The 26,285-nt window shown below is 41.5% G+C and overlaps 1 long non-coding RNA gene across 4 annotated transcripts; it reads left to right on the top strand.

The window, feature by feature from the left end:
* The first annotated feature begins 2,573 nt into the window (after window positions 1–2,573).
* Window positions 2,574–11,690, top strand: LOC109899112 (uncharacterized). Of its 4 annotated transcripts, none has more exons than XR_004211523.1 (6): window positions 2,574–3,055; window positions 4,189–4,317; window positions 4,489–4,574; window positions 5,145–5,252; window positions 5,413–5,490; window positions 11,257–11,690. It is a non-coding gene; the product is annotated as an uncharacterized LOC109899112 (long non-coding RNA). The 4 variants fall into 4 exon arrangements; XR_004211522.1 differs by having other exon boundaries at window positions 2,579–3,055; window positions 5,145–5,175; window positions 11,257–11,689; XR_002256432.2 differs by lacking the exon at window positions 11,257–11,690 and having other exon boundaries at window positions 2,580–3,055; window positions 4,258–4,317; window positions 5,145–5,175; window positions 5,413–6,293.
* Window positions 11,691–26,285: the final 14,595 nt, after the last annotated feature.

The following is a 26,285-nucleotide window of genomic DNA, read 5'->3' as shown; positions in this document are numbered from 1 at the left end:
TAGAAGTTTGTGAGTGCTTTTGGTGACAAGCCGAATTTCTTCAGCCTCCTGAGGTTGAAGAGGCGCTGCTGCGCCTTCTTCACGATGCTGTCTGTGTGGGTGGACAAATTCAGTTTGTCTGTGATGTGTACGCCGAGGAACTTAAAACTTACTACCCTCTCCACTACTGTTCCATCGATGTGGATAGGGGGGTGTTCCCTCTGCTGTTTCCTGAAGTCCACAATCATCTCCTTAGTTTTGTTGACGTTGAGTGTGAGGTTATTTTCCTGACACCACACTCCGAGGGCCCTCACCTCCTCCCTGTAGGCCGTCTCGTCGTTGTTGGTAATCAAGCCTACCACTGTTGTGTCGTCCGCAAACTTGATGATAGAGTTGGAGGCGTGCGTGGCCACGCAGTCGTGGGTGAACAGGGAGTACAGGAGAGGGCTCAGAACGCACCCTTGTGGGGCCCCAGTGTTGAGGATCAGCGGGGTGGAGATGTTGTTGCCTACCCTCACCATCTGGGGGCGGCCCGTCAGGAAGTCCAGTACCCAGTTGCACAGGGCGGGGTCGAGACCCAGGGTCTTGAGCTTGGTGACGAGCTTGGAGGGCACTATGGTGTGAAATGCCGAGCTGTAGTCGATGAACAGCATTCTCACATAGGTATTCCTCTTGTCCAGATGGGTTAGGGCAGTGTGCAGTGTGGTTGAGATTGCATCGTCTGTGGACCTATTTGGGCAGTAAGCAAATTGGAGTGGGTCTAGGGTGTCAGGTAGGGTGGAGGTGATATGGTCCTTGACTAGTCTCTCAAAGCACTTCATGATGACGGAAGTGAGTGCTACGGGGCGGTAGTCGTTTAGCTCAGTTACCTTAGCTTTCTTGGGAACAGGAACAATGGTGGCCCTCTTGAAGCATGTGGGAACAACAGACTGGGATAGGGATTGATTGAATATGTCCGTAAACACACCAGCCAGCTGGTCTGCGCATGCTCTGAGGGCGCGGCTGGGGATGCCGTCTGGGCCTGCAGCCTTGCGAGGGTTGACACGTTTAAATGTTTTCCTCACGTCGGCTGCAGTGAAGGAGAGTCCGCATGTTTTAGTTGCGGGCAGTGTCAGTGGCACTGTATTGTCCTCAAAGCGGGCAAAAAAGTGATTTAGTCTGCCTGGGAGCAAGACATTCTGGTCCGTGACGTGCTGGTTTTCTTTTTGTAATCCGTGATTGACTGTAGACCCTGCCACATACCTCTTGTGTCTGAGCCGTTGAATTGAGATTCTACTTTGTCTCTATACTGACGCTTAGCTTGTTTGATTGCCTTGCGGAGGGAATAGTTACACTGTTTGTATTCGGTCATGTTTCCAGTCACCTTGCCCTGATTAAAAGCAGAAGTTCACGCTTTCAGTTTCACACGAATGCTGCCATCAATCCACGGTTTCTGGTTTGGGAATGTTTTAATCGTTGCTATGGGAACGACATCTTCAACGCACGTTCTAATGAACTCGCACACGGAATCAGCGTATTCGTCAATGTTGTCGTCTGACGCAATACGGAACATATCCCAGTCCACGTGATGGAAGCAGTCTTGGAGTGTGGAATCAGATTGGTCGGACCAGCGTTGAACACACCTCAGCGCGGGAGCTTCTTGTTTTAGTTTCTGTCTGTAGGCAGGGATCAACAAAATGGAGTCGTGGTCAGCTTTTCCGAAAGGAGGGCGGGGCAGGGCCTTATATGCCTCGTTAAAATCCCCAGCTACAATGAATGCAGCCTCCGGATAAATGGATTCCAGTTTGCAAAGACTCAAATAAAGTTCGTTCAGAGCCATCGATGTGTCTGCTTGGGGGGGAATATATACGGCTGTGATTATAATTGAAGAGAATTCCCTTGGTAGATAATGCGGTCTACATTTGGTTGGGAGGAATTCTAAATCAGGTGAACAGAAGGACTTGAGTTCCTGTATGTTGTTTTGGCCACACCACGTCACGTTAACCATAAAGCATACGCCCCCGCCCCTCTTCTTACCAGAAGACCCATATACTTTCCTGTATTCCTGAACTAGAAACCCTCTCCATCAAGAGAGAGACCAGGAAGAAGCCTCTACAGCTTTCTCCCCCAGTGAAAGAGAATAGTGTATTCGAGTTCCTATATTCAAAACCACATGAATATTGCATGGAAACCACATAAAAACAGAACCGAAAACAGGAATTTACAGGAGATATATTCAAATGTACTTGTCATGATAGTGTATCTGTCATATTCACCTAATCTTCATGTCCCTGAAATGACAAGTTTAAGAAAGAATGTCAATCAGTGGAGGCTCCTCAGCGGAGGAAGTGGAGGACCATCCTCAGTGAAATATAATAAAAATAAAAATTGTGAAACATTAAAAAGTGATCATATTTAAATAAAACTATGTTAAATATATTCATATGTCACCAAATAATTGATTACATCATTTTTTTTGCAATGAAGGTCTACAGTAACTTCAACAGCACTGTCTGGGGTAGCGCCATGGTACATTGACATCAATACAAAACCTAGGAGGAATTTGGATACATTGTTGGATAGAGATAACATGAAAGGTGATAGTTGAGCATTTTTTTGTTATTATTCAATTCAAATTAGTTTTTTAAAATTACAGTAGACTGAATAGGTATATTATAAATTGTTTTATTGGTTCTAGAACTTTATTTTTGTGTCCAGTTAGTGCAATTGTCTTGCTCATTTCAGTAGCTAGCTAGCTACTGTACCAGCGCGAGCGTGAAGTTTTCTACACCAGAATGGTAGAATGACCAACGCTGCCGAAAATGTTGTGGACTTTTTGTTGAAGAACCCCTTTCATTCTCTGGCGTACACGGAAAGGGTGCGAATTAAAAGCGAGGGGCGACCGCTGCCTGAGATCAGTTTCATGAAGAAAGATGAAAAGGTGAGCTCGTTCAATATCACCTGGTATCAAAAGTATAGCTGGTTAATAACATGGAGCCTGTATTGCTGGTCTTGCCTGCGTTTTTGGGCATGCAATAATTTGCTTTTAGAGGACACGACGAGATGGAAAGTTCTGCCGACAAGGAGTTTTGCCGAGGTAATTGAACGTTACGATGCTTTAATTGCTGAAAATATCAAACTTTCGACTGTCGAAAACAATTCCGAATGATTTGATAGCTTCCATCGCATCATCCATTAAAAGATTAAAGAGTTTGACGCAGCACATTTTTTTCGTGTGTGCTCAAGTAGACTTTCCACTTTCCTCCGGTATTTATTTCCCAAAGATGATAACACAATCACCCCGGACAGACACAAGCAAAAACTAATGATATATATATGTTGCACCAACCTAGACTACACCTAAACATTAGAAATCTGAAATGGTGTATGGGATGAAAACAATACTATCTTTCAGTCTAATCAACTGTAGGCTACTAATTAGAGCAGCTGCATACAGCCTATGCGCCCTGTCCATCTGGTCAGGGTAAACTAATTGGTAACGTTATGTATTTATAGTCCATTTGTGTGCCAAGAGAACATGTGAATGTGGTCAAATTTAGTTTATATTCAAAATTGGGCTGGCTAGGCTGCCTATGCGTTTTTAATCCAAAATGATTAACTGGAATGAATGAATCAACATAATAGTGATGACAGATGTGAGTAAATGTTTTACAAGGCCTGCAGTTGCATAGGCCTGCATAATGCAAACATGCATAAAGCAAGCTCAGTCCTGTGAGTTCTATTGTCTATCAGTTGTGGTCTGGGTAGAGGAAATCCCCTTCCTAATCTAGTCTAAATATAATGTATATGAACGTATAAGTATAAGGTTGCTGCAGTTTGACAGGGTTTACATCCCCCCCCAGGGCCAGGAGTTTTTTTCTTCTTCAGTTTAAAAAAATCATGTGATCTAATTAGGATCAACTGGTCCCATCATATCCCATAAAACCTTTTTACAACATTATTCACTGTCATACCTTATAGGGTCCAGAGTTGTCCTAGTTATGTTAACATTTAAGGAAAAACTGGATGATCAGGGCTTTATTCAGGAAAGTTTCTTGGGCTACTTTGATGTGTCAAGTGGGCGAGGTGCTGTGTTTGACTTTATGAATTTTGAGATATCTGAATTTAAGTTTATAGAGAAAGTCATTGTCCAAACCTACGATGGCGCAGCTGTAATGGAATGTATCTGCTTTTTGTCTGCTATATGTCCCCTCCTGTTCCCTGATTAAGAGGTGATGACTACTCCACTCTACTACCTTTGTAGTAAATTTCTCAAATTTCTCCTGACATGAACTGAAGCCACGTCTCATGTGCCCGCACATCCACAATGTGCCATTGAATGTTTCCCCTCCAAGTACTGTGAGTACCCCTATACATGTTCACTCATTTCTTTATGTAGAGTCAATCACATACGCATACACAATCACATTTATTAGGCACAAATGATTTTACTCCTTGCTTGGACTAACTCATTCTTAGCTCTTTTGTCTAACTGTGTAGTGTGTTGTGTTATTGTTTTTGTCTTCCCAGTCAAATCCTGTCCTGCGCTGGTCAAGCCTTTGAACACCTCAACTCAGGCCCTCATTCAATCATTGCTGTGATCCCTTTCCAACACTGTAAGTAGCCCTCACATTCCTATTCCCCATAATATGGTACTATAAATGTCTTTATTAAATGCTTTAGGTAAAAATAATTAGTCTTTGATGATTTTTGAAACACACTTTGTGGTCTCTGTGCGTTACGCTCCTATACTGTGGGTCACCCATTCTCCTCAATGTTTCAAGTCACCAGCCTCCACTGATGTCAATACATTTGTTTCCTAAACAGTACATGGTCCTGTGGTGTTAATATAATTGATGGTAGAGGATAAGGGTGTAGTGGCATTTTGGGTATGGGTTGAAAGGAAAGTGTTCAAGGGAGTAGAGCTATGGGGTAGTGACAGACCAGGGGGTAAGGTTCTAAGGCCCAGCTCACCCTGTAGGTCATTTAGTCTCCATTTGGCCAGAACAGAATCTGCATAGGTCAGGATGGGGGGCAGGCTGAGTCTCTGGGAGACCAGTCAGTAGGGCAGAGCCAGCAATTTGGGGAGAGTTTAATCAACACAAACAATGCCAACAATCAATGGGACATAGTTCAAGTCTGAGGTTAAAGTTAATGCTGCAATGTTTTTTTACCTGGGCCGGCAGGTATTGCCCCTCCTGCCAGACATAGACCAAGGTGAGCCAGCCTCAGCTTCCGATGGCCCTTCAGGTGATGGGGACTCAGCACGGGCATCTGTTTCCAACAATGTGTCTGTTAGTATGGGGTCTATCAGCAACACGGGTACAATCACAGACATCAGCATGGCCATCACAAGCCCAGAAACATACAAAGTCACATCACTGCTGAAGAATCAAAATCAACTGTATTTGATTGTTGACTGAGAGACATGTGGTTTCTGACCTCTTTTACCAGGTGTCGTAGCTGATGTGTTTGGATGAGGGGTGTGAGGTTGCTGGCCAAGTCCATCCATACCCGGTAGTACTGTGAAAGGTCTGTCTAAAATGGGCAAAGGTCATACAACTAGATATGACAGTACGCTGATTTATCTGTGCACTATACACCAAATAAGAAGGTTTTGTGCTCTAGAAGTTAAAAAGTTCAAGCAAAATATATGTTTTTGGCTCTACAATCGGAATGTACTGTAAGTTAATAAGGTGTGATGGAATAAAAATATCTAAATTTGAGAGTAGAACTTGATCTAGTGTTGACATTGAGCACACTCTTTCCCATGTAAGTCAGTAGAGACCAGAACATACCAACTGTCATGTGCTCACAGCTCAGTGTGTGCTGGAGGGAGAAAGATTGATAGGTGTCCATATAACATTAATCAAAGCAAACCTATTTATCAGTTTAAAACCCTGGTAGCACATGGTATTTGTGGATCAAGAGTCACTGGAGGAAATACCATGGGTCACTGAGACTGAAAATAATTCCAACCTTCTCATATTATTGGTGCGGAATCTACAGACTGACGTTACATGTGGAAGGAAGTAGGTCCTCTATGTTGCTTTTCATATCTCAAAACCAAAACCAGGCAGTTATTTGAAAGATGACTTAGCTGATCTAATTTGTAGAGAGCAGAGAAATCAAGCTTGCTTCATCAGCAAAACAAAACAGCCCTTAAAGGAAAAGGTACCGATATGGTAATAAATAAAATGCCAACAGTTGAAAACCTGAAGTCTCACCATTTCTGTTAACAGTAATTGCAGTCATTTTGAGACATTTTCTGACAACATGCTGAACTCAAATGACATGTATAAAGTTAGAAAAAGATGCCTTACTGCTGGCTGCTTCAGGAGGAATCCAAACTCCTAAAACACAAAGAAACAGTCCAGGTCAATCTGCAGTGATGTGCTGGTGTAGCTTTCCTGTATCTATCACTCACTTACACTTTATGTATTTACAATTATTGAACACATCCCTTTAATCCAGATTTCTGACATTTTTAAGTCCAATCTTAGAATGCTGTGTACAATATCATGTGACACCAAGCAGTTCCTCAAATCTGGGATAGGATCTGTGTGCGTTTCCCGGAATTAGGAAGCTTATGATTGTCATATTGGATTTAGATTCAAAATAAAAAGAGACAGCTTGTCAAGACGAAACTGAATTTTAAACCTGACCCAAACGACTTAAAAAGTCAAAGCCATCCTTACAGCTCATGAAATAATAATGGACTGCCTCGGAACAGCAAGCTTTAAAAGCTAGCAGTCGCTCTGCCCCGCCCCCTTTGGTTAATGTTGCAACCTCGGACAACAATTTCCCGGAAAGCCCAATTCCCACTTCTAACCACTTGTGAATTCCCCTCACAATGATCTCAAACTGTGTTTCTAATACACAATTAAATAAAAAACAGACAACCCCTTGCTTATCTGGAAACTTGGGTATGTTGTGGTGGACTGTCATTACAATTGCTTCACGGAAACCTGGTAAAAGTATGTTTAGTGTGGCTAGCCACGGAACGGTTCTGAATTCACTGTCAGCTTGCAGTCAACGCTATAACTAGGCAGGTTCTGTCAACGCTACAACTAAACACGGCAAACCTGCCTAGTAAAAGCGTATTGGTGATTTCTCGAGTATCATCAAAATAAATCAATCACGGCACATTTTTAGACTCATTCAGCAGTTTTTGCCTGGTTAAGTACAATACATTGGAAATGAATGTTGAAAGTTCAATTTATATTCCTAAAACTTAAGTTGAAAATGATTATGTCGCTGCTTCCTGTTGACAAGACATTTTGATAAATACCTCCCAAACACAGTTTTATAGTGACCTAATCAATATGCAAAAACAGTTTGATGTATTGAAAACATAAACATAAAAGGTTCTCTCTACATATAATGTCAAGCAAAAAAAAGAAACGTCCTCTCACTGTCAACTGCATTTATTTTCAGCAAACTTCACGTGTAAATATTTGTATGACCATAACAAGATTCAACAAGTGAGACAAACTGAACAAGTTCCAGAGACACGTGACTAACAGAAATATAATAATGTGTCCCTGAACAAAGGGGGAGGGGGGGTCAAAATCAAAGTAACAGTCAGTATCTGGTGTGGCCAGCAGCTGCATTAGGTACTGCAGTGAATCTCCTCCTCATGGACTGTACCAGATTTGCCAGTTCTTGCTGTGAGATGTTAGCCCACTCTTCCACCAAGGCACCTGCAAGTTCCCGGACATTTCTGGGGGGAATGGTCCTTGCCCACACCCTCCGATCCAACAGGTCCCAGACATACTCAATGGGATTGAGATCCGGGCTCTTCGCTGGCCATGGCAGAACACTGACATTCCTGTCTCGCAGGAAATCACTCACAGAACGAGCAGTATGGCTGGTGGCATTGTCATGCTGGAGGGTCATGTCAGGATGAGCCTGCAGGAAGGGTACCACATGAGGGAGGAGGATGTCTTCCCTGTAACGCGCAGCATTGAGATTGCAGGCAATGACAACAAGCTCAGTCCAATGATGCTGTAACACAACGCCCCAGACCATGACGGGCCATCCACCTCCAAATCCATCCCGCTCCAGAGTACAGGCCTCGGTGTAACGCTCATTCCTTTGACGATAAACGCGAATCCGACCATCACCCCTGGTGAGACAAAACTGTGACTCGTCAGTGAATAGCATTTATTGCCAGTCCTGTCTGGTCCAGCGACAGTGGGTTTGTGCCCATAGGCGACGATGTTGCCTGTGATGTCTGGTGAGGACCTGCCTTACAACAGGCTTACAAGCCCTCAGTCCAGCCTCTATCAGCCTATTGTGGGCAGTCTGAGCACTGATGGAGGGATTGTGTGTTCCTGGTGTAACTTGGACAGTTGTTGTTGCCATCCTGTACCTGTTCCGCAGGTGTGATGTTCGGCTGTACCGATCCTGTACCGATCTAGGTGTTGTTACACGTGGTCTGCCACTGCAATGGAGATCAACTGTCCGTCCTGTCTCCGTGTAGCTCTGTCTTAGGTGTCTCACAGTACGGACATTGCAATTTATTGCCCTGGCCACATCTGCAGTTCTCATGCCTCCTTGCAGCATGCCTAATTCATGTTCACACAGATGAGCAGGGACCCTGGGCATCTTTCTTTTGGTGTTTTTCAGTGTCAGTAGAAAGGCCTCTTTAGTGTCCTGAGTTTTCATAACCGTGACCTTAATTGCCTATCAACTGTAAGCTGTTAGTGTCTTAACGACTGTTCCACAGGTGCATGTTCATTAATTGTTTATGGTTCATTGAACAAGCATGGGAAACAGTGTTTAAACCCTTTACAATGAAGAGCTGTGAAGTTATTTGGATTGTTATGAATTATCTTTGAAAGACAGGGTCCTGAAAAAGGGATGTTTCTTTTTGCTGAGTATACATGCAATAGTATTCATAATACTTGTATTTTTATTTCACCAAAAACCCTGTTGTTTTGACAAGTGACAATAAATCACTCATCTATTAGGGGGGAGATAAGGTTGCACATTCTGTTATAACTAACACAGCTCAAACTGGGAATAATGTGTACAGCACCGGTTAGAGGACAACATGAAGGAGACAGCTTGCTACATTATGAAGTGTTGCATTTAGATTCAAGTGGGACACCAAGTGTAACGCAACACTTTTTTGTTGACCACTTCCATCAATATCATAGTGAAATTAAGTAATTTTAAGATTATAGTGTACAGTTTAGATTATAGTATACAGTATGTTGCCCACTCAAACTATTGCAACAATGACATCAATTTATCAGTTGAACCATTCCCATACAAAAAAGTAATATATGGCCTTATACAGTTGAAGTCGGAAGTGTACATACACCTTAGCCAAATATATTTTTAAACTCAGTTTTTCACAATTCCTAACATTTTAATCCTAGTAAAAATTCCCTGTCTTAGGTCAGTTAGGATCACCACTTTATTTTAAGAATGTGAAATGTCAAAAATAGTAGTGATTTATTTCAGCTTTTATTTCTTTCATCACATTCCCAGTGGGTCAGAAGTTAACATGCACTCAATTAGTGTTTGGTAGCATTGCCTTGAAATTGTTTAATTTGGGACACGTGTTTTGGGTAGCCTTCTGCAAGCTTCCCATAATAAATTGGGTGAATTTTGGCCAATTCCTCCTGTCAGACGGGGTGTAACTGAATCAGGTTTGTAGGCCTCCTTGTTCGCACACGTTTTTTCAGTTCTGCCCACAAATTATCTGTAGGATTGAGGTCAGGGCCTAGTGATAGCCACTCCAATACCTTGACTTTGTTGTCCTTAAGCCATTTTGCCACAACTTTGGAAGTATGCTTGGGGTCATTGTCCATTTGATAGACCCATTTGCGACCAAGCTTTAACTTCCTGACTGATGTCTTGAGATGTTGCTTCAATATATCTACATAATTTTCCTACCTCATGATGCCGTTTATTTTGTGAAGTGCACCAGTTCCTCCTGCAGCAAATCACCCCAACAACATGATGCTGCCACCCCCATGCTTCACGGTTGGGATGGTGTTCTTCAGCTTGCAAGCGTCCCCCTCAGCCTAAAGCCTCAGACCAGAGGACATTTCTCCAAAAAGTACAATCTTTGTCCCCATGTGCAGTTGTAATCCGTAGTCTGTTTTTTTTATGGCGGTTTTGGAGCAGTGGCTTCTTCCTTGCTGAGCGGCATTTCAGGTTATGCGTCTCCTTCCTGAGCAGTATGACGGCTGCATGGTCCCATGGTGTTTATACGTGCATACTATTGTTTGTACAGATAAACATACCTTCAAGCGTTTGGAAATTGCTCCCAAGGATGAACCAGACTTTTCTTTTCTGAAATCAAGTAAAGATGATGATGATGTCAAGTAAAGAGGCACCGAGTATGAAGGTAGGCCTTGAAATACATCCATAGGTGCATCTCCAATTGACTCAAATTATATAAATTAGAAGCTTCTAAAGCTATAGGATTTTCCAAGCTGTTCAAAGTCACTGTCAACTTAGTGTATGTAAACTTCTGACCCACTGGAATTGTAATACGTGAAATAATCTGTCTGTAAACAATTGTTGGAAAAATTACTTGTGTCATGCACAAAGTAGATGTCCTAACCGACTTGCCAAAACTATAGTTTGTTCACATGAAATTTGTGGAGTGGTTGAAAAACAAGTTTTAATGACTCCAACCTAAGTGTATGTGAACTTCTGACTTCAACTGTAAAAAAAAAAATATATATATGATCATATATTTTTATTTATTTATTTAACCAGGTAGGCTAGTTGAGAACCCATTTATAAAAGTGACATACATTTGAAAACATATGTTAATATATTTTAGTAAAATATATAAATCTCACACCTACCATACAAAAAATACTGTTATGGTTATGTATTTTCATCATGAAAAGTGTACTTGGATAATTAATTTTTTTATGCATTTATTGCTTTGAAAAGTGTTCCAGAATTTATTTTTTACATGCCATATATTATACAACAATATCAATCTCACATGTAGGGATCAATTATTTTCTAGTTGCATTTAGTGATAGGCAGCCTTGACTACTTTTTCATATCTTTGTGTCTACTGTAGATGTTGCCATTTTGGGATTAGATTGAGATGGTTGTAGACTATTGTAAGGTTATCATTTGTTATGTTCAAGTTTTGAAAGCACACAGATACCTATCTTTGAATGTTTATTTTCATACACTATAGTTGTGGTTGCTCATAAGGTTGTAATCACATTGTATTTATAAAACTTGGTTTAGATATTGTTGTAATCAATGACTGTATATGGTTGTAATCCACTGTTATTTTGGTCCTCCAAGGATTTCCATTGGGAATTGTTTATGCCTGTTTACAACAGCAGGGGTGAGGGAGCACAGCCTTTTGCATCTCCCCTCAACAACACTGGAAGAAGACTCCTGTGACAACACTACCATTTATCCTACTCTCTTTTTTCTTTGTTCTCTTAAACAGGTATGTGGTATACACAAGCACAGAACCTATAGAAAATGTTAGAGTTGAAATGGTTATCTGAGTGATACTTACTACTTCTGTTGAAATGGTCAAGTTTAAATGTGGAAATTGGTCGAGTGACAAGTGTTCGATCTTGACATAAAGATGACGGTTTACGGCTAAGCAAGGCTAGCCCATAGAATAACATAAGAAAAATGGCGCCATATAATATTCTGGTTTAAATTTGATTGATTTATAGCTCCTCTGAGGTAATACTGTTGTTTCTTTTCTACTCTGTTTATATGATCTTGACCTTGACATCTTCCCACCCAAGGGTTATATACTACAGAATATATATATATATATATATATACACTGCTCAAAAAAATAAAGGGAACACTAAAATAACACATCCTACAAATATTCTTATTAAATACTTTTTTCTTTACATAGTTTAATGTGCTGACAATAAAATCACACAAAAATGATCAATGGAAATCAAATGTATAAACCCATGGAGGTCTGGATTTGGAGTCGCACTAAAAATTAAAGTGGAAAACCACACTACAGGCTGATTCAACTTTGATATAATGTCCTTAAAACAAGTCAAAATGAGGCTCGGTAGTGTGTGTGGCCTCCACGTGCCTGTATGACCTCCCTACAACGCCTGGGCATGCTCCTGATGAGGTGGCGGATGGTATCCTGAGGGATCTCCTCCCAGACCTGGAATAAAGCATCCTCCAACTCCTGGACGTTCCCCAGACCTGAATCATGGACAGTTGTTGGATGGAGCGAAACATGATGTCCCAGATGTGCTCAATTGGATTCAGGTCTGGGGAACGGGCGGGCCAGTCCATAGCATCGATGCCTGCCTCTTGCAGGAACTGCTGACACTCCAGCCACATGAGGTCTAGCATTGTCTTGCATCAGGAGGAACCCAGGGCCAACCGCACCAGCATATGGTCTCACAAGGGGTCTGAGGATCTCATCTTGGTACCTAATGGCAGTCAGGCTACCTCTGGCGAGCACATGGAGGGTTGTGCGGCCCCCCAAAGAAATGCCACCCCACACCATGACTGACCCACCGCCAAATCGGTCATGCTGGAGGATGTTGCAGGCAGCAGAACGTTCTCCACGCCGTCTCCAGACTGTGACGTCTGTCACGTGCTCAGTGTGAACCTGCTTTCATCTGTGAAGAGCACAGGGCGCCAGTGGCGAATTTTCCAATCTTGGTGTTCTCTTGCAAATGCCAAACGTCCTGCACGGTGTTGGGCTGTAAGCACAACTCCCACCTGTGGAAGTCGGGCCCTCATACCACCTTCATGGAGTCTGTTTCTGACCATTTGAGCAGACACATGCACATTTGTGGCCTGCTGGAGGTCATTTGGCAGGGCTCTGGCAGTGCTCTTCCTGCTCCTCCTTGCACAAAGGTGGCGGTAGCGGTCCTGCTGCTGGGTTGTTGCCCTCCTATGGCCTCCTCCACGTCTCCTGATGTACTGGCCTGTCTCCTGGTAGCGCCTCCATGCTCTGGACACTACGCTGACAGACACAGCAAACCTTCTTGCCACAGCTCACATTGACGTGCCATCCTGGATGAGCTGCGCTACCTGAGCCACTTGTGTGGGTTGTAGACTCCGTCTCATGCTGCCACTAGAGTGAAAGCACCGCCAGCATTCAAAAGTGACCAAAACATCAGCCAGGAAGCATAGGAACTGAGAAGTGGTCGGTGGTTATCACCTGCGGAACCACTCCTTTATTGGGGGTGTCTTGCTAATTGCCTATAATTTCCACCTGTTGTCTATTCCATTTGCACAACAGCATGTGAAATGTATTGTCAATCAGTGTTGCTTCCTAAGTGGACAGTTTGATTTCACAGAAGTGTGATTGACTTGGAGTTACATGGTGTTGTTTAAGTGTTCCCTTTTATTTTTTTTATATCTATATATCTTTAAAAAAAAAGTTTTTAACTGTATATGCTAATGCTAGCCTGTCAAGCCTATAGGGTTGCTATTAGCTTAGGGGCTACCATTAGCTGGATCGGTATTTAAATGGCTCGTTTATGGTTCATTTAAAGGCATTTTTATTGAAACATAGTACATGGCTTTAATGTGATTTAAATGTGAACTTTGTCTGAGGTGTCAGACTCGACGACAGTTGCTGCCCATTGAAAAACCACCATTCGGTGCTTAACATTTTTGTCCGGGGCTTAGCGAAGGGTCATTTGGTGTTGGGAATTCTATTGTAGGATCTGTGACTCTGAGACATGCATATCGTAAAACCACACCATATCTCATCAAAACCTCTGATCTTGGATGCAAACGTTCCATTGTTGATTACTAACCTGTTTAGAAGGTTTGAATCCCAGGAAAACTGCCCTCTGGTGAGTACATGTTAGAAGAACAGTAGACTGATATAGCTGCATTAATGTAACATGTGCCAAAGCTGTGTGCTGGAAAGTCTTGGTAGTGCATGGGTGAAGTTATGCTTGTAATACTTATTTGAACTTTGTGTTTAAAACTTCTTGATACTACCCATCCCGCATGCGGGAGCGTAATCATAGCCTCAAACGAATTAGCATAACGCAGCGGGCATAAATCTCCCTAGAAAATGTTCCTATTCATGAAAATCACAAATGAAATATATTGAGACACAGCTTAGCCTTTTGTTAATCACACTGTCATCTCAGATTTTCAAAATATACTTTACAGCCAACTCTAGACAAGCATTTGTGTAAGTTTATCATGGCATAATGCTATGCTAGGCTAAGCTACCAGCAGGCAACATTTTCACGAAAATAAGAAAAGCAATCAAATTAAATCATTTACCTTTGAAGAACTTCGGATTTTTTCACTCAGGAGACTCCCAGTTAGATAGCAAATGTTCCTTTTTCCCAAAAATATTATGTTTGTAGGCGAAATAGCTCCGTTTGTTCTTCACGTTTGGCTGAGAAATCGACCGGAAAATGCAGTCACTACAACACCAAACTTTTTTCCTAATTAGCTCCATAATATCGACAGAAACATGGCAAACGTTGTTTAGAATCAATCCTCAAGGTGTTTTTCACATATCTATTCGATAAAATATCCACAGGGACAATTGGTTTCTCATAAGAAGCCATTGGAAAAATGGCTACTTGTGAACTTTACGCAAGATTTTCTGCGGGAGCCATCATGTGACCACTTGCTCAATGTGGTCCCTTACGGCTATTCTTCAACATAAATGCGTAAAAAGACGTCACAATGCTGTAGACTCCTTGGGGAATATGTAGAAAGCGTAAGCTCATTCGTAGCCCATTCACAGCCATATAAGGAGTCATTGGCATGCAGGGCTTTCAAAAAATGGGGGACTTCCTGGTTGGATTTATATCTGGTTTTCGCCTGTAACATCAGTTCTGTTGCACTCACAGACAATATCTTTGCAGTTTTGGAAACGTCAGTGTTTTCTATCCAAATTATATGCATAGTTGAGCATCTTGTCGTGACAAAATATCCCGTTTTAAAACAGGAACGTTTTTTATTCAAAAATGAAAATACTGCCCCCTAGTTATAAAAGGTTAATTAGGCTTTTGGAACCACATACTCTTCAAAAAAGACCGACTTAAAACACAACTCATGGAGACATATCTGACACAGTAGTGCTTTGACAGCTCACATGAGTGGAAGAATGAGGGAGGAAGATGGAGGGAGCTGATCATGGACTATAGTATACGGAGGGGTGAGCACGCCTCCATTTACATACAGCGGGGCTTACAGAAAACGTTTGACCTCTGTCATTGCCAACAAAGGGTATATAGCAAAGTATTGAGAAACTTTTGTTATTGACCAAATACTTATTTTCCACCATAATTTGCAAATCATTTCTTTAAAAATCCTACAATGTGATTTTTCTGGATTTATTTTCTTCTCATTTTGTCTGTTATAGTTGAAGTGTACCTATGATGAAAATTACAGGCCTCTCATCTTTTTAAGTGGGAGAACTTGCACAATTGATGGCTGACTAAATACTTTTTTGCCCCACTGTAGATGGGGCTGTAGCAGAGCAGGTCGAGAGCTTCAATTTCCTCGGTGTCCACATCACAAAGGAATTATCATGGTCCACACACAGAGGGCATGATAGTGCCTCTTCTCCCTTAGGAGGATGAAAAGATTTGGCATGGGCCCTCAGATCCTCAAAGTTATACAGCTACACCATTGAGAGCATCTTGACTGGCTGCATCATCACTTGGTATGGCAAGTGCAAGGCACCCGACCGCAAGGCGCTACAGAGGGTGGTGAGTAGGGCACAGTACATCACTGTGGCCGAGCTTCCCACCATCCAGGACTATACCAGGTCATTTCAGAGGAAGGCCCAAAACATTTTCAAAGACTCCAGCCACTCAATTCGCCATTATCGCACGGCACAGTGTCAGTGCACCAAGTCTGGAACCAGCAGGACCCTGAACAGCTTCTAACCTTAAGCCATTAGACTGCTAAATAGCTAATCAAATGGCTACCCACTGCTGCCTATTATCTATTGTGTTGCCTAGTCACTTTAATCCTAACTGTATTTTTTTATTTAACCTTTATTTAACTAGGCAAGTCAGTCTTATTAACAATAACGACCTAGGAACAGTGGGTTCCTAGGCCTTGTTCAGGGCAGAACAACAGATGTTTACCTTGTCAGCTCGGGGATTCGATCTAGAAACCTTTCGGTTACTGGCCCAACGCTCTAACCACTAGGCTACATGCCACCCCATAGTACATAGCTACCTCAGTTATCTTGTACCCCTGCACATCGACTCGGTGCTGTGTATAGCCATGTTGTTTTTAATTGTTATTCAATGTAGTTATTCCTCGTGTCACTATATTTTTTTTATAATATTTTATTTTTAAATCATTGAAAAAGGACCCGTACGTAAGCATTTCACTGTTAGTCTACACCTGTTGTTTACAAAGCATGTGACAAATACAATTTGCTTTGAAAGAAATCACCTAATATATGGCCATTTGTTGAATTCGAAAAAACAATTGTGCTAGGTTTATCTGAGAGACATCTTTAGCTGTCAGGGAGACTTTGAACAAGCTGCCTCATGTTCTGTGCACTTTGTGCAGCAGTGTATTTGGGGAGAACACTGTGTCATTACATGCATTGTCAGGCAGTGTGATTACTCAGAGACATATCTGTCACAGCAGTGCTTTGACAGCTCACATTGTGTGGAAGAACGAGGGAGGAAGATGGAGGGAGGGAGAGAGCTTAGGGCAATGCTTCAGTGTCAGCTCAGCTATACAGTTCATTAAGAGCACCCACCCTGTCATATAACCTGCCAGTTCAAGTCTACTTCTTCTGTCTCCCTTATTCTCCTCGCAGTAACATTTATGGTAGCATTTTGTCCCAAGCTCGCAGGAAAAGACTTCAGCAGGGTGAGTTATACTACACTTATCCATGATGTCTCTCCGTCATCACACATCTTGTGATGAATTCATTTTAATAGCAGGTGGCCTTGTCTAAATAACTATCTTTGTACACCCTGTACCTGACATGTTTTAGCCTCACATATGCAGAGTTTGACAAGAGTTTGATATGAAGAGTACCCATTGATTCTGGATGAAAGCGCATGTGGGTGTGAAAGAAATAGATATGAGAGTAAAGTACACCGCCAGACAAACAGCATATAGTTCCTCTTTAATACACAGCATACAGTAAATGGAACTGACAATGATACACAACGAGAGGAGTTTTCTCACCTGTCAACCTATCAGAGAGTGAACATAGCTCAGACTGAGAAGAGGAGAACCTTTATAACCAATTATATCAGCTCCATCAACCTTTGTGCCAGGTGTTGCCTTTGCACCAGTGAGAAATAGGAGAAGGAGCACAATGGGTGAGACCGAGAGCAGGAAAGAGAGATAGACAGCGAGAGAAAGTTGTTTAGTGCAGTAAAAATGTTCTGCTCCCCTGAACTTCGACGTGTTTATTTTGCAGTAAAGCTCTGAAAGCCCATTGCATATTTACTAAAAGCATGGGCCTCTAAGAAATGCCCCCCTCTAAAAATCCAGTGTGTTGCTTTGGATACTAACCAAAACAGTTTATGATTGGCTTGTAAGCTACGTGAGGTGGATACATTTTGTGTTTAAAAGAATAGTGTCCTTCTCGACAGTGGGATGAGTCGTCACCAATGTGTTTTCTTAGACAAGACATCACTAGTGTTATAAATAATACATTATATATTGTGGTAGGTAGGAGTGCATGAGATTACCATTCACTGTGCTGCAGATGTGACACTGTGCATGACAATCTTATAGCCTTCCTTGCAAACTGACATCTGCCACTGTGCCAGCTAACCCTATCTACCTGACACACTTCAAATTGCTATTGGGCTCCATTTCCATAGCAACCAGGTGTGTCATATCACAGAAGAAGAAAACAGAAGCTGAAATAAGGGCAGACAGATGACTAGTCAGTACAATGAGTTGCCTTGAGGTTGTTTGTGGGGTTCAGATGGTAAACTTTGATCTCTTCCTAGAGAAGCCCACACCCTGCATTATTAGTCAACACACTAATTGATATTTCTCACATAAACAAAGCTTTTGACGTATGATAAGAAAAGTTACCAACGAGAGACTGAGCCAAATAGGAAAGTCTCTTCTACAGTCGATCAGCTGCTTAAGTAATATATAGCATTTTTTAAGTGACTTGACATGAAGTCGATATTTCTCATCAGGCTTATGAGCTATGGGTAGGTGTTCATGATGCTGATCATGACTAGATACATTCTATACTGTAGACCAGGGTTTCCCAACTGGTGGCCCGGGGAGCGAATTTGCCCCTCAGGTGATTTTATTTGGTTTTCTGAGCCCCTCCCCCCAAAAAAGTATATACAGTATACACTACTGTTCCAAAGTTTGGGGTCACTTGGAAATGTCCTTGTTTTTCAAAGAAGAGCAACTTTTTTTGTCCATTAAAATAACATCAAATTGATCAGAAATACAGTGTAGACATTGTTAATGTTGTAAATGACTATTGTAGCTGGAAATGAAAAAAATGATTTATTTTTATGGAATATATATATTTATGTAATATCTACATATTACAGAGGTGTACAGAGGCCAATTTTCAGCAACCATCACTCCTGTGTTCTAATGGCACATTGTGTTAGCTAATCCAAGTTCATCATTTTAAAAGGCTAATTGAACATTAGAAAACCCTTTTTCAATTATGTTTAGCACAGCTGAAAACTGTTGTCCTGATTTAAAGAAGCAATAAACGGGCCTTATTTAGACTAGTTGAGTATCTGGAGCATCAGCATTTGTGGGTTTGATTACAGGCTCAAATGGCCAAACAGGCCTCCTAATTGTCCCTAGACTTTCTAAGCAAACAGCTGGAGGCAGGGCTTTCTCCTATAGAGCTCCATTTTTATGGAATGGTCTGCCTACCCATGTGAGGGACGCAAACTCGGTCTCAACCTTTAAGTCTTTACTGAAGACTCATCTCTTCAGTGGGTCATATGATTGAGTGTAGTCTGGCCCAGGAGTGTGAAGGTGAACGGAAAGGCTCTGGGGCAACGAACCGCCCTTGCTGTCTCTGCCTGGCCAGTTCCCCTCTTTCCACTGGGATCCTCTGCCTCTAACCCTATTACAGGGGCTGAGTCACTGGCTTACTAGGGCTCTTTCATACCGTCCCTAGGAGGGGTGCGTCACTTGAGTGGGTTGAGTCACTGATGTGATCTTCCTGTCTGGGTTGGCGCCCCCCCTTGGGTTGTGCTGTGGCGGAGATCTTTGTGGGCTATACTCGGCCTTGTCTCAGGATGGTAAGTTGGTGGTTGAAGATATCCCTCTAGTGGTGTGGGGGCTGTGCTTTAGCAAAGTGGGTGGGGTTATATCCTTCCTGTTTGGCCCTGTCCAGGGGTGTCATCGGATGGGGCCACAGTGTCTCCTGACCACTCCTGTCTCAGCCTCCAGTATTTATGCAGCAGTAGTTTAAGTGTTGGGGGGCTAGAGTCAGTTTGTTATATCTGGAGTACTTCTCCTGTCCTATCCGGTGTCCTGTGTGAATTTAAGTATGCTCTCTCTAATTCTCTCTTTCTTTCTCTCTCTCGGAGGACCTGAGCCCTAGGACCATGCCTCAGGACTACCGGGCATGATGACTCCTTGCTGTCCCCAGTCCACCTGGCTGTGCTGTTGCTCCAGTTTCAACTGTTCTGCCTGTGATTATTATTATTTGACCATGCTGGTCATTTATGAACATTTGAACATCTTGGCCATGTTCTGTTATAATCTCCACCCGGCACAGCCAGAAGAGGACTGGCCACCGCACATAGCCTGGTTCCTCTCTAGGTTTCTTCCTAGGTTTTGGCCTTTCTAGGGAGTTTTTCCTAGCCACCGTGCTTCTACACCTGCATTGCTTGCTGTTTGGGGTTTTAGGCTGGGTTTCTGTACAGCACTTTGAGATATCAGCTGATGTACGAAGGGCTATATAAATACATTTGATTTGATTTGAAACTGGTCAGTCTATTCTTGTTCTGAGAAATGAAGGCTATTCCATGGGAGAAATTGCCAAGAAACTGATGATCTTGTGCAACGCTCACAGAACAGCGCAAACTGGCTATAACCAGAAGAGGAGTGGGAGGCCCCGGTGCACAACTGAGCAAAAGGACAAGTACATTAGAGTGTCTAGTTTGAGAAACAGACGCCTCACAAGTCCTCAACTGGCAGCTTCATTAAATAGTACCCGCAAAACACCAGTCTCAACGTCAACAGTAAAGAGGCAACTACGGGATGCTGGCCTTTTAGGCTGAGTAGCAAAGAAAAAGCCATACCTCAGACTGGCCAATAAAAAGAAAAGATTAAGATGGGAAAAAGAACACAGACACTGGACAGAGGAAGATTGGAATAAAGTTTTATGGGCAGATGAATCTAAGTTTGGGGTGTTCATATCACAAAGAAGAACGTTCATGAGATGATGAATGAAAAGATGCAGGAGGAGTTATTGACGCCATCTGTCAAGCATGGTGGAGGCAATGTGATTGACTGGGGGTGCTTTGGTGGTGGTAAAGTGGGAGATTTGTACAGTGTAAATGGGATCTTGAAGAAGGAAGGAAATCACCAAATATTGCAACGCCACGCCATACCCTGTGGACGGTGCTTAATTGGATCCAATTTCCTTCTACAACAGGACAATGACCCAACGCACAGCTCCAAACTATGCGAGAACTATTTAGGGAAGAATAAGTCAGCTGGTATTCTGTCTATAATGGAGTGGCCAGCACAGTCACCAGATCTCAACCCTATTGAGCTGTTATGGGAGCAGCTTGACCGAAAGGTATGTAAAAAGTGCCCATCAAGCCAATCCAACTTGTGGGAGGTGCTTCAGGAAGCATGGGATGAAATCTCTTCAGATTACCTCAACAAATTGACAACTAGAATGCCAAAGGTCTACAAGGCTGTAATTGCTGCAAATGGTGGATTCTTTGACTAAAGCAAAGTTTGAAGGACTCTATTTCAATTAAAAATCGTAATTTATAAACTTATCAACGTCTTGACTATATTTCTTATTCATTTTTGCAACTCATTTCATCTATGTTTTCATGGAAAACAGACATTTCTAAGTGACCCCAAGCTTTTGAATGGTAGTGTGTGTGTGTTCATACACACATACAATCTATTAATTAAAATCTGAGAATAGTCATATTTTACACACACACACATGATGGTACCCATAAGCAATCATTTCTGATCAAAAAACACAAATGTGAAAAATTGGTGGATATAGAGTTTTGGAAATAACCTCAATTTAACCTAAACGATTTTGGTAGCTAGCATAAGACCACAAAAGCAGAGTTACACTTAAAGCAAACTCTTCATAATAATTACTAGGACAATAGCTTTCAAAATAGCTTCAAAAATAAGAAAATAAGCTTGCTACTTAGCCAGAGCAGAAATAAATGTAAACATATCTGCCATGACAGCTGTGACAGCTGGGATGCTTTGGTGGACATGCACACTGGTCTCAGTTAAAATCATTCAAAATCACAATAGAAAACATTACACTTGAAAATTACAATATGAATATTTATTTTCAACCTTCTGACCTCCTACTGGGTCAGGCGGCGCCCCTCTGTCTGATTCATATCGCTTGATTTCTGATGATTGTTCTTGATTTGTATCGACTGATTGGTTCTGTATGGGGTGAATAATGGATAATAACTTAGTTAGGTTGAGTTAAACCATGTGTATTAAGATGAAAAAGTAATTATGTTTAAGGTGAACTTGAAAGAGAATGTAATGAGCTGGCTGCAAAGTAAGCTTTATAATTCAGAATTCCTGCTGTAGCTAGCTATCTACCTAGCTATGCATTGGTGGGGGGCACAGATGAAAGGGGGGCTGCTCGTGCTCATGTAGTGTCACTACGGGTGTGAATAGCTAGCTAGCAAGTGGCAAGACTTTGCCTCTCTAACCAATAATGTTAAAGTTACTGCCTGTCCATGGGGAGAGGTTTAATACAATAGACCTGTGAGCTAGCTAGCAGCAGTAGAAAGCTACAGACTTGTGTGCGGGGAAGTGGAGGGGAATGCAATGCGCTGCCTGCAACTACCTTGGCAAAGTAATGTTAATGTCTTAACTGTGAATGTTATCCTTGTGTATTGAAATAATGAACAGCTTTGCTTAAAAATCTCCATATTAACTGACAATGTCAAATTAAATGTTACCAGGGTAAGCTAACTGTCGTGTGTGTTTTTTTTTTTCTTTCTATTGTGGAAAATTCACACTTTAAGCCTACAAATACCTAGGCTATTATGCTGTTTTTTAATTAAGTGAATAACTTTATTTACAGCAAACAAAAATACATGAAAAGTGCTTTAAAAAGCTTTAGTATGAGTTTGTTATATTGTATCACAGGGCCCTTGTGTGTAAGAAGTATCTTGTTTGTGTTTTCAAACCAGTATGGCTATACTATTTAGTTAACTATAATCTCATAATTCATTATAGTTAATGATCTATAAAACATCATACTGAGTTTTATAAATACTATATATGAGTTATTATGGATGCTTATAGTCAGTGTTATATCGCATTATAAAGGGTTTATAAAGCATTATATGTACTTCATAGAAAGTGTTACCTACTGTATATTTATTTTAGGTGGATTAATTCTGTATCAAATCTCTCCTCTTTCTGGTAGGATTTAAGAACTCATAACACAGGCTATACAGTATAACCTCACTTGACCGCAATCATTTCCATACTGTCAGCCTATCACCCCTGTTTTGAAACCGACTGACTAACTACAATGTGAGAGAGTGAGTAAGGAGGCAGGGGGAGAAGAGGAACAAAGGTTAGCTCACAGCATCATAAAGAATATCTGCAGCATGCCTTGACTTTTTAAACATGGGAGGGCAGACGGAAGGCAAAAGTTTATTTTTTCCTCAAGAGAGCAACTGCCACAGAGCGTTCTAACAGGGAGGTGTGGGTGTTTTGCTAATGATTATTGCTCTCATCCAACCTCTAAATCTGCCCTCAGACATTCTTCTGATTCAGTAAATGAGTATGTATGGGCACAACCCTGACATTTCCCTTACACCGAGCCACTCAAATCAAATCAAATATCATTAGTCACATACACATATTTAGCAGATGTTATTGCGGGTGTAGCGAAATACTTGTGTTCCTAGCTGCAGCAGTCAGTAATATATAACAATACACACATCTAACAGTAAAAAATAAATATTAGGAAAAGCAATGTCAGAGTGACATTGACTAAAATACAGTAGAATAGAATACATGATACACATTTGAAATGAGTAAAGCAGTATGTAAACATTATTAAAGTGACCAGCAGCTTCCTAAGGTTCAGGGTTGAGTAACCGGGTGGTACCCGGCTAGTGATGGCTGTTAACACTCTGATGGCCTTGAGATAGAAGCTGTTTTTCAGTCTCTCGGTCCTAGCTTTGATGCACTTGTACTGACCTTGCCTTCTGGAAGGTAGCAGGGTGAACAGGCAGGGGCTCGGGTGGTTGATGTCCTTGATGATCTTTATGGCCTTCCTGTGACATCGGGTGCTATAGGTGTCTTGAAGGGAAGGCAGTCTGCTACTCTATGGCTAATTGGCTCTGTAGAGGCTCCCTGAAAGCTTATGACTGCTGATGACTTATATTAGTGTTGCCCAGCTGGCAGTGATTTTATTTGGCCCACCTAGTTTTCTGAGCAAAAATATATACTTAACAAAAATATAAATGCAACATGTAAAGTGTTGTTCCCATGTTTCATGAGCTGAAATAAAAGATCCCAGTAATGTTCCATACGCACAAAAAGCGTGTTTCTCTAAAATGTTGTGCACAAATTTGTTAACATCCCTGTTAGTGAGCATTTCTCCTTTGCCAAGATAATCCATCTGACAGGTGTGGCATATTAAGAAGCTGACTAAATGTCATGGTCATTACACAAGTGCACCTTGTGCTGGGGACAATGAAAGACCACTCTAAAATGTGCAGTTTTGTCACACAACACAATGCCACAGATGTCTCAAGTTTTGAAGGAGTGTGCAATTAGCATGCTGACTGTAGGAATGACATGACAGCATCCCTGAGTCGCCTCTTCACTGTTGATGTTGAGACTGGTGTTTTGCGGGTACTATTTAATGAAGCTGCCAGTTGAGGACTCGTGAGGCGTCTGTTTCTCAAACTAGACAATAATGTACTTGTCCTCTTGCTCAGTTGTGCACCGGGGGCTCCCACTCCTCTTTCTATTCTGGTTTGAGCCAGTTTGCGCTGTTCTGTGAAGAAAGGTCTTTGTTTCAGGCCATGTTGAGCCTGCCAACAAACTCACAAATGTGGATGCACCAGATACTCAACTAGTCTAAAGAAAGGCCAGTTGTATTGCTTTATTAATCAGAACAACAGTTTTCTGCTGTGCTAGCATAATTGCAAAAGGGTTTTCTAATGATCAATTAACCTATTTAAAATTATACACTTGGATTAGCTAACACTACGTGCCATTGGAACACAGGCGTGATGGTTGCTAATAATGGGTTTCTTTTATGCCTATGTAGATATTACATAAACTCAGCTTTCCAGCTACAATAGTCATTTACAACATTAACATTGTCTACACTTTATTTCTGATCAATTTGATGTTATTTTAATGGACAAAATATTACATTTTCTTTCAAAAACAAGAACATTTCTCCGTGACACAACTTTTGAAAGGTAGTGTCTATCTTTTTTTTCAGATTGCAAAAAAACCAGCAAATGATTTTAATTTGGGAAATCTGTTCCAATGTAATCCCATGCATAATAGATATACAGTACCAGTCAAAACGTTGGACTCACTTCCACATTCAGGGGTTTTTCTTTATTTTTACCATTTTCTACACTGTAGAATAATAGTGAATACTTTAAAACTATGAAATAACACATGGAATCATGTAGTAACCGAAAAGTGTTAAACAAATCAAAACATATTTTATATTTCAGATTCAGTAGCCACCCTTTGCCTTGATTACAGCTTTGCAAACTCTTGGCATTCTCTCAACCAGCTTCAGCTTGAATGCTTTTCCAACAGTCTTCAAGGAGTTCCTGTGACGTCTACTCCCGCTCTCCGGCGCTCTACATCGGCAGTTTATTAATTATTACGCACACCTGCCACCATCGAAACGTGCACCTGCGCCTCATGAGACTCCCCTGGACTCCATCACCTACCTGATTACATCCCCCATGTCTGTCACTCCATTTGGTTCTTTCCCCAGGCGTTATTTACTCTTGTTTCACTGTTTTATTTATTTACGCTACTCGTGTTTCTTGTTATGTTCCTTTATTTATTACATTCACTCCCTGTACTTGCTTCCCAATTCTAAGCATACATGTAACAGTTCCCACATATCCTGGGCACTTGTTGGCTGCTTTTCCTTCACACTGCGGTCCATTTCATCCCAAACCATCTCAATTGGGTTGAGTGATTGTGGAGGCCAGGTCTTCTGATGCACTCCATCCCTCTTCTTCTTGGACAAATAGCCCTTACACAGCGTGGAGGTGTGTTGGGTCATTGTCCTGTTGAAAAACAAATGGTAGTCCCACTAAGTGCAAATCAGATGGGATGGTGTATCGCTGCAGAATTCTGTAGTCATGACTTTACTTTCATTAATCTGAAGACTTATTTATCTAATCAACTAACCATGTTAATTGTTACCTTATTTAAATTAATCATGTAACAATTAACTCATTAGGAATTTTGGGCACAACAAGAGCAGTTGTTTAAAGAGTTACCATCTCCTGAATTAAACTAGGCAGGGTAGCCTAGTGGTTAGAGCTTTGGACTAGTAACCGGAAGGTTGCAAGTTCAAATCCCAGAGCTGACAAGGTACAAATCTGTCGTTCTGCCCCTGAACAGGCAGTTAACCCACTGTTCCTAGACCGTCATTGAAAATAAGAATTTGTTCTTAACTGACTTGCCTAGTTAAATAAAGGTAAAAAATAAAAAGGTATTTACCTATCACATCCATAAAAGTCAACGTATTAATCATAACCTTGTATCATATCATTCTGAACAGTCGTAACCTGCATCTGCAAAAAAAACAGCCTTACTTATGATTCAGTACTACACAAATTGGTTAAATTATTGATTTACTAGCTAACTAAATGATAACACAGAAGAAACATACACACGTAATACATTAAAACAGGTCCCTAGCTGACTGACAGAATATGGCAGTTTTTTACAAAGGAGATGGGAGGGAGAGAAAGAGACACTTATCGTTGATACATTTTAGGAACTACTCTCACAGTAATCATATACTTTGCACATGAACTGCTGCCCATTTGGAGTAAGAAATCATGAATTTATTTACGTGGGAATGCCTTCGTTCACCGTTTATCCCTGTCGGAACCCGGCCTTCTTAGGGAGGGTGTTGGCTTTTCCACGGCACGCTT

The sequence above is a fragment of the Oncorhynchus kisutch genome, linkage group LG11 (assembly GCF_002021735.2).
Source record: "Oncorhynchus kisutch isolate 150728-3 linkage group LG11, Okis_V2, whole genome shotgun sequence".
Classification (NCBI taxonomy): Eukaryota; Metazoa; Chordata; class Actinopteri; order Salmoniformes; family Salmonidae; genus Oncorhynchus; species Oncorhynchus kisutch.
This window is presented reverse-complemented; position numbering and strand designations above follow the sequence as displayed.